Here is a 9519-nt window from a genome sequence, read left to right on the forward strand (position 1 = left end):
TCAGAGGTGAGTGAGTATATATCACAGTGTTCAGAGGTGAGTGAGTATATATCACACAGTGCTCAGAGGTGAGTGAGCATCCATATGAGATCTCGGGATATCATCTAAAACGAGGCAAGAATCACTCAACCAGAGTGCGGGGGAAGGGAGCCTAGAAAACGCTGAGATGAAGAAAAACATAAAGAACAAACCACCCAGTTACGGCTGAACTGACTCGCATCATGGTCATGATCTGTGTGTCGGGGTAGTTGATTTATTGGAAGGAGATCACCAGGCCTTTCTGCTGAGGTGCCTCTGTGTGGGCTCCTACTGCCAACTTTTCCTTTAGCAGCCTGACACCTTAACTGTTTTTTTTCTCAGTGTGTCCTTGAATGAACATGACATCCAGTGGGCATGAAAGTGGAGAAACACCCAGCTGTTAGGTAAATTCCTAGACTTCAAGGTCGGGGTGGGGAGTGGGGCTGAACTGAGAAAAAATATGACATCCACATACGTTAGCCCAGAGTCTTTCAGGCATGACTGTTTCTCTCTGAAAGGTTGTCAGAGAAAAATACACTCAGGTCAAAGACAGGAATGTTTTGAAGCTAAAAGTATCTTCAGATACTTCACAGGTCTGCTATAGTGAAATACTGAACTCTTGAATATAATGAAAGCCCTACAGAGGTTAATAAGTACACACAAGGTGTATCTGATGTGTACGCATGCGTTCCGGCTGCCTAGAAGACCCACCCATTGAGATACTAAGGCAGAATCCTACACTGACCCGCACATCGGAGTTGTTGTTTAGTGCCATGGAGCTTGTTCTGACTCATAGTGACCCAGTAGAAGGTTTCCGAGGAGCAGCTGGTGAATTTGAACTGCTGACCAACTGACGTTGGAGTCAAGTGCTTATCGTACTGTGCCACGCTGCACATCAGAGCAGCCTCCCAGTTATGCAGCCTGCGTCCACATGGTACCTGGGAGGCCCTGGACTGACTTTATTGTCATTGTTGGTTAGAGGTTACAGTGTCAGTGAGCCCGTGCACAATGGAACAAAATATTTCCTGGGCTGAGTCATCCCCGTGATCAGCTGTAGACTGGACCATTGCAACCCATTGGGTTCTTACTAGCCGATTCTCATAAGTAGGTCACCAGACCTTTGTTCCTACTCCATCTTTATCTGGAAACTCCACTAAAATGGGTTCAGCAACACACAAGCCCCCTCACTGACAGACAGGTGGTGGCTGCACACGAGATACGTGTACCTTGGAATCCAATCGAACTAGCCCACCTGGAAGGCGAGAACTCTACACTGAAAGAGTCTGCAAGGCTTTCAGAAGCTGTAAATCTTTACAGGAGCAGAAAGTCTCTTTATTCTCCTGCAGAGTGGCTAGTGGGTTTGAACTGCTGACTTTGCAGTTAGCAGTCCAGTGCTTATCCTACAGTGCCACGCCAGGGCTCTTTTGAACCATGTAAGAGAGAAAACCCACAAGGGTCTCTTCCCAGGACAGAAAATGAATCCCTCATGCAAAGTCCCAACAGCTGGACGAACGAGCTCTTTGCCAAAAAAAAAATCGAAATCCATCTGGGACAAAAGGCACTGATTGTTTTTCTCCATCAGGTATACTTAGGTGGAACAAGATGTGAAGGATTTGCACTGTATCTTCAGAGCCGGTGTCCAAAGCCGGGAAATCAGCCTCAAATTAACATGAGTATGGCAGAGTTGGTGTTTCATTCTGGAATACGCGGGCTCCACTAGCGACTCTGGAGGTTAATAGGCAGGGTTAACTGCAGCCTGGCCTCTCGTCTGCACATGTAACGACATGCTCTCCTGCCTGCTGCCTCTGGTCTCTCAAGTCCTCATTTGTTTCTTCCACCTAGCCTGCAGCATCAGTTAGCATCCTGGCCCTGAGTCTCAGGAAGATCAACACTGCTCCATGGACTTGGGAAACAATGCTTTGGTGTCAGTAGTAGAAGCCCTAGTGGTGCAATGATTAACCACTCGGCTGCTGAACCAAAGGTTGGTGGTTCTAACCTGCTCAGTCGTCTCATGGGAGAAGAGACCTGAACCAGTCCTCCTGAAGACGACAGCCTAGGAAATCCTATGAGGCAGGGGGTTGTTGTGCATCCACTCTGACTCACTGGTACACAACCACAACAGGAAGAACACATGCATGCCCTAATCGTCAGCTGTTGCCCAAAAAGGAACAGGAGGGAGGAGGGAAGCAGGAAAGGAAGGCGTCGGTCAGTTGCAGAATTAAAAGGAAAGAGCTCTCTGAGGAAAACGAACTTGAGTCCAGGGCTCGGTGCTGGGAACGTGACCCAGAGCCTGAACCAGCTCACTGCACACTGGTGGCTTGGGAGCTTGGAGGGCAGGCTCGTCATGTGGACAGGAGTCACCGAGAGTCCTATGGGCTTCGGAACGTGGAGGGAAGCCTCCAAGGCTCTGTAGGTTGTCCCCTCCGATACAGACTGGCCACTGTCTACCTGGACCCCAGAGTCATCCAGTGGGGGATGGGAAGGGCCATGTGCAGCAAGCAGAGATCTCCCCATTCTACAAACTGCTCTGAGTATCAGTAAAGTCCACTTGCGGTGAGGACCAAGGACAAAAGAGAACGTGGTATTGACAACCACCATGTCTGAACAATCCAGGCATCAGAGGTTCCACCTAGAGCACCACCTGGCCCATCTCAGTCCTGGGACACTCTAAACACATGCCAAAGACATCATCCTGGCTCTCCCAAGAGGTAACTGCAAGGAAGAGGTTTGAGTTGTCATTTTTTTTCTTTTTTCCTCTTGGCTGCTGGCTTCCCAAGTGAGCGCTGTTCTGGCTCTCACCGTCCCCTGCCTGAGTCAGAGGTCAGAGTCCAAGGATCTCAGGCTGCACATGTGTCACCATGGAAAACCAGTTGCTTTTCCCAAACCTGGAACGTCCTCTGGACTCAAAGAGCATCAGGGAACAGGACCACAGAAGAGGTGGAGTGTTTAGGCAAGATGGGAAAACCGGCCCTACCACCCACAGGAGACTTAGCCAGGAAGGGCTGTGAGACCCAGAGTGACCTGGTCCTCGGAGCAGAGGGCATGTTCATGGTTGATTTGGGAAAGGGAGGCAGAGGCTGATGAATACAATAGGTGGTCCTTTCCCTCAACTACTCCAAGTTCTCCCTGCGGAAAACAGGCATTATGGGAGCACACAGCAACCTCTTTGCTGAACCGAGTGCATCCACCAGGACACCTGGGAGCGTGGGCAGTGAGCCACTGTGTCCTCTCTCTGTGTACTGACCCCTGTCTCTCTGTCTTTGTCTCCTCTGTCTGTCTCCTCTTCTACCTGGCTGTCTGTTTCTCTTCTTTCCTCCTCCTTTGTCTCCCCTTCTATCTGTCTGTCTACCTCTCTTCTCTCCTCTGTTTCTCTAGTCTGTCTTTCCCTCTTCTCTTCCTGTTTCTATCTCTCATCTCTCTCTCTCTCTCACACACACACACACACACAAATATTCTGAGTGTTTTTTCATGACTCACACACACAAAGAAAGAGAACAAACCTGAAAGAGACACACCAAATTGATCTCCCTGATCTCTGGGGAGCCAGACAAGGAACTGTGAATAAAGACAGTGGTCAAAGAGGACGCTGGCCTACCTTTACTAGATGTTTAAAATCATGATTCTCCGTGGGCATGTGGGAAGGGAATCCTTCCCAGAATATAATGGCCTCTGGAATATTCCTCCCAAGCTGCACAGAGAGCAGACCAGCCCCTGAGGCCCAGAGTTCTCCTCCTAAAATGGACCATCCCAGGATGAGGCTGGGAGTGCTCAGCAGTCCCGGCCTGCTCACACGTAGACCCAGGTCTTCCCCATACACACTGAGCATTTATCTTTTGTTCAAATAAATTTGGAAAGTCCCAAACCATACAGCATTTCTGTTAAGGGTGATGGAGAAATGTGGAAATGGATGATGGTGAGCTACAGAATGAACTTAATTAACATCAGTGAATTGGACAAGCCAAAAGGGTTAAAATGGCAATGGTTTTGTTATACACCAATTTCACCACAATAAAAAGTTTAAGAAAGCCCTGAACTATCTAGCTGTCAATCTTTCAACATTTAAGAGATCAGTTTTTAATAGTAAATCGAGAAAAAGAATCAATCAATAAATCCAAATCAGTTGTGGGACTGCAGGGACGTCTACACTCTCCTCATCCAGTCCTTTGCCTCTCCCTAAAAATTAAAACGTTGTCTGAAAAGAACTAGATCCCTAGTTTACAACATCCCACCTCCCGTGTTTATGACTTGAACCCTTTCCCTTTTACAAACCAGTTTCCTTGGAGGGGAACGCTGGGTCTTAAGGTGAGGAGAGCATGAGGAACCGGCCTCACTGAATTTGAGATGTGTCAGAAACAGAATCCTGAGAACAAAGGCAATGAGCTGCCAGAGGGGCAAAGCAGAGAAGCTGCTAATGAGACAAATCATGGAACATCCCCAGTGACTGAACCTCCAAAGGGAAACTCAAACTTCTGACATCTTGCTGGCGGCCAACTGGCTGATGAGGATAAACTCAGCTGTAAATGACCCAGATTCACCCCAGAGGGTTCCTGCTTTGTGCCTATTAACAAGGTAGCTTGAAGATTAGCCAAGAGATGGACGATTGAGGCTGGGGGGGCAGGGGAGTTGACAAATGACTGGGTCCTGGGCTCACCCTGGGCTTCTGACCCACCCCAAAGGTTATCAGGTTCCCTTTGCCTCCCCATCAACAGCAAGGGAAAGTTGGTTCTCCTCAGGAGGCCTCAGTGTCCCCGCAGAGCCTCTGCACTCTCCTCTCCTGAGCATCTAACACGCACAGAGTCCCTGTCTGCCTAGCCAGGGCCTGGGACAGGAGCAACATCAGCAGCAGCCCTCGGCTGGGCCGCCCCATGTTGTAAACTTGAGGCTACTGCTGCTGCCTGTGATGAACCCCAGCTCTCCTCAATGCCCACTGACACCCCCCCACCCCCCGCAAGGCTGAGGAAGCACAAGGGAGAAGATCAAACACAAGGTAGGCATGTGCTGACTCTGGTGACAGGCAGCGGATTGAGAGGACTTGACTTCAAATGAGGTTTCAGGCAGCAGTTACCTCTCCATTCTACTTACAGAAGTAATCATGGGTTATAGTCACCATCCCTTAACCATACACGCACATGCTCACACATACACACACATTCACTTGCATGCATCCATGCATGTGTACACTCACATCTATTCACACGTGTACACGCAAACACATACAATTCACACAAACCTATGCCCATATGTGTACAACCACATGTACATGCAAAATGGATATACACACACAAACACATGCACACGCACACAGGTGCACATGCAATGGACATACACTCCAGTGTGCCTGCACATGCAAGCTCACATATATGTGCACACTCACACATCTGCGCACACAAACACATGCACACCCACACATGTGCATGTGTGTGCACACAGTCACAGGATGCACTCACATACACACGTATACTCACATGCATGCACACACACTGTCTCACCCTCTCTGGAAACCAGTCTGTCATTCCCGTGACAAGAAAGCAGCTCTGAGGCAATGCTTAGTTTCCTTCCCACAGGAAATGGCTGGCCCAGCTCCCCCAATTCTAATCAAAACCTCAGCCCTTTATTTCCAAACCCCTCCAGACTGAGACTGTGTTTTCTCATGTTTTTCCATCCAGATGAAGAGAAGACAATAAAATCATGAGAGAAAATGGCCATCACCACTTGTGGTCAAAAGCACTTCAGGGAAGTTTGGCTCAGACAGGACCCCAGAAGGAACACAAAGTAGTTCTGAGCCAAGCAGTCAAGCGCATCTGGTAGGAACACACGCTTCTCCTCAGGGATTCCTCCCGGCCCAACACATATACACACATACTCTACCTACGGGGGGGGGTTACTTCAAAAGTCTGTGGAAACATCCTATTAACTTTTCATTCCATGTTTCCAGGAACTTTTTGAGTCCCCTTGGATAACTGGGCACAGCTGGTTTACAGTTTGTTTCATTAGAGAGAAGAAGGGGGGCGCGATTGTGGACCTTAAACTGAGCCACCCGAGGAGACAAGTTTTTTTTTTATCTACATTGCACAAAGAGGAGAAAGGATTTGAATTCTGCCTCCAGCCTGTGGGCAGATGGGCTGCTTTCTCAGGTGAGTGTGGAGACAACACAAATAGGACCCTCTCCGTTCCCAAACACAACATCACCGAAACACCACAAGGGGATGGCTTTAACAAACAGAAATTTAATTCTCTCTCAGTTTAGGAGGCTAGAAGCTCAAATTCAGAGCACCGGCTCTGGAGAAAGGTTTTTGTCTCCTCTCAGCATCCGTAGACCCTGCATTCCTTGGAGATCCCCATGTGTCTTGGCATCAGTCTTTCCCTGGGATTGGAGGCTTCACAGGACAGGGATCCCAGGGCAAAAGGACGCTCTCCTCTCTCAGCTCTTCTTTCTTGGTGGCAGTAGGTCTCTCTGAGCTCTGTTTGCTTGCTTTATCTCTCATATCTCAAAAGAGGTTGACTTAAGGTACACCCCAATCTTGTAGATTGAATTTACATCATAGATGTGAGGAATTACAACACATAGGATAAATACATCAGATCAGGGCTGATCACATCAGATCTCATCATGGGAGAAGTGATTGCATTCTATTAGATCAGATCACTAGAAATCACTACAGCTTCACGGCTAAACCACTGAGAATCCAGTCCCAGCCAAACTGACATAAACCCTTAAATGTCATAGGAAGTTAGCCAGCCCTTTAGCACCTGACAAGCCTTCAGTTAATATTGTTACAGTTGTCATTGTCCAGTGCAGTTGATTTGGTTCCAACTCATAGCGAGCCTGTATGGGGTTTCCGAGGAGTGGCTGGTGGGTTTGAACCACCAACCTTGTGGTTGGCAGTCCAGTGCTGACCCTACAGTCCCACACCAAGATTCCCAGTTAATATTAGCTGTGATGATATCTCCACCATCGTCATTATTAAACTAAAAACAATGTCTGTGAATATCCTAGCCCGAGAAGGCACAGGAAAGGGGGAAAGGAGACAGACATAAGTGTCAGCATAAAAAAACTGCAATCACTCAAGTCTAAGTGAGCTAGAAAAGCACGTTTCAAAATAAGTCAGAAAAAGACGTTCTGTGTTCCCATCCCTCATGGTGGGTGGCAGAGCCCCTGAGGGTTGTCCCTGATGGTTAGTCAGTGGGCAGTACGGCTAAGACCACCAGCAGGTGGTTCACAGCTCAGCCAGTCGTGGGCATTAAAATATAGATCCCTGCCCCCACCCTCCCCGAATGGTGTTCCTCTACAGTCTCCTCTCCCATCCAATCATAAGACTAATATTTACCCAGTGAAAGCAGTATTTGCGTGCGTTGCCACCTAAAATCCAATAGGGATGGAGCCAAGGGAGAAGGCTGCTTGATTATACATCATGAGGGCAAACACAGCCAGCTCTTTAAAGAGTCATTGAGTTGATCAATACACTCTACCATTTCCATTCAGGGGCCCTGGGCCAGTCAAGACTTAGTAATTATTTTCCATTATTACAACCCTCAGAGAAGGCCACTGTTTCTAAGTTTGTTCTTCTCTGTTTGCCAAACACAGACTATTTCCTGGGGCCCATGAGGCTGCACTTCCAGAGCGGACTAACCAGTGGATGGCAGGCCATGCTGCAAGAGCTCCGTGCTGGGTTTGGAAAGAGGACCTCGTCCCACGCTCTCCCCCCATGGGAATCACGATTATCACCACGCTTAGTTATCTGGCCTCCTGTCTCCCCCCGCTTCCTGCTAGAATCAAGTGTTGACCAGACCCCCATGCACTGCCGACCATTGGGCTTTTTTTTTTCCTTTGTCCAGAGCTTAAAAATAAATGCCAAACTCTAAAGTAGGCTGGGCGGGCATGCAGGAAAAGGGCTCTGTGGGTTGCTGGCCAATAGGACCACACCACCTTCTACCTGCCCCTTCCCTCCACAATGACCACCCAGGCCTTAACTGAGCCCCTTGTGGTTTAAAGGTCACCTCCCAGCCATGATCTGCTTGTCCTTTTCCAAGGGAATGTGACCCCTTTGAGACATCCAGGAAGACAAAGCTACTTTCAGAATAATATTAAGATGTGATTTACTGTGTTTCCACTCTCTAGTAAGTGTCAGTCCTCTGGACTGTAGAGAAATCACAGCTGTCCAAGACTTTCACATAAAAGGTCATATACCATGTTGGCGAGCTGCCATCAAGTCGACTCTGACTCACAGTGACCTTAGGTGTGCCAGAATGGAGTTGGGCACCATAGGATTTCCAGTAGCTGCTTTTTGGGAAGTGACCGCTAGGCGTTTCTTCCAGGTACCTCTAAGGAGACTTGAACTGCCAACTTTTTGCTCCATCTCAAAAATGAACATACCAGGGGAGGGAAAATGGTGTGTTTAGGGGGTCTAGCTGCGTGTAGGTCAAAGCCCACCCAAGACAACTGAGTGGGGGGCGGGTAAACAGCAACTCCCCCAAAAGGGAGTCGGGAAAGATGTAAACAATCACTGTGAGAAGCCAGCACCTTATATAACAAACCTCAAATCAACAGCTGAAACCGATACACCCCCGCAACGCAATGAGTCTGGGGAAGTCATATCCATTAGCAATAATATCCAAAGGGTAACAGCTCCCCCAGTGAACCCATGCTCTCGGAAATTCAGTCAAGTCATGAAATGCTGAGGCACCCTGGGAAACGCCATCAGGGGTGCCAAAGTGCCCAAAAAGCAGTTCCATTAGTATTTGCTCCCCAGAGCCCCACCCACCTGCACAGCCAGCGCTGAGTCACTGGGTCACCAGAGAAAAATGAACAGAAAGTCAGTTCCCAAACTTCTGGACTGGAATAGCTGCTGGGAGCCTCCCCAGCCATCCCCCAACCTGCTGGAGAGCGGGCGGAAGGACACAGACATGGAGCTGGAGAGATGCCCCCTGACTTCCCAGCTCTGTACAGGCCCAATGGTACGCATTCCACTTGGCCTGAGAGTCACCCACCTTCTTCCTCCCCACCCTCCCTTTCTCCCTGCACCCACCAGATATCCACTGATCATGTATCACATAGATGTTACTGCACTTGATACTAGCTAATAAAGCCCAAACTAAGACTAAAAAAATCCCTTGTCTTCGGGAGTCTACATTCAGGTGGGGAAGCCAGACAATAAGTGTGGTATCCCAGATTATTTAATATGTCTCTTTCAGCCTTTGTCTTTGTAAATGCCCACCCAATGACTTTTCCCTGATGGTTCAGGGTAAGGGAAGGGGAGGGGAACACACCGGTTATACAGTTCATTTGTGAGGGACTGTTTACAGCGTGAATTGTGAAAACTTGGAACTCTAACATTCGTATAAAATGAACCATCTCACACTGGAGGGGGAGAGAAAGGAACAGCGAAAAGCATCACCATAGAAAGTTTGTAAGTCCGTCTTCTGCCTATAACTGATTGGAATACCTAAAATGGGGCTACAACGTGCCCAGTGAAGGAGGCTTCCTGCGGAGACTCTGCAATA

General features: G+C 48.5%; 1 protein-coding gene across 2 annotated transcripts in view; it reads right to left on the bottom strand.

Moving 5' to 3' along the window:
• SLC39A11 (solute carrier family 39, member 11) overlaps window positions 1-9519 on the bottom strand; it is a 426313-nt gene that overhangs the window by 292529 nt on the left and 124265 nt on the right. The gene's annotated exons all lie outside the window — the stretch shown is intronic.

The sequence above is a fragment of the Chrysochloris asiatica genome, unplaced genomic scaffold (genome assembly GCF_000296735.1).
Source record: "Chrysochloris asiatica unplaced genomic scaffold, ChrAsi1.0 scaffold00192, whole genome shotgun sequence".
In the NCBI taxonomy this organism is placed as follows: Eukaryota; Metazoa; Chordata; class Mammalia; order Afrosoricida; family Chrysochloridae; genus Chrysochloris; species Chrysochloris asiatica.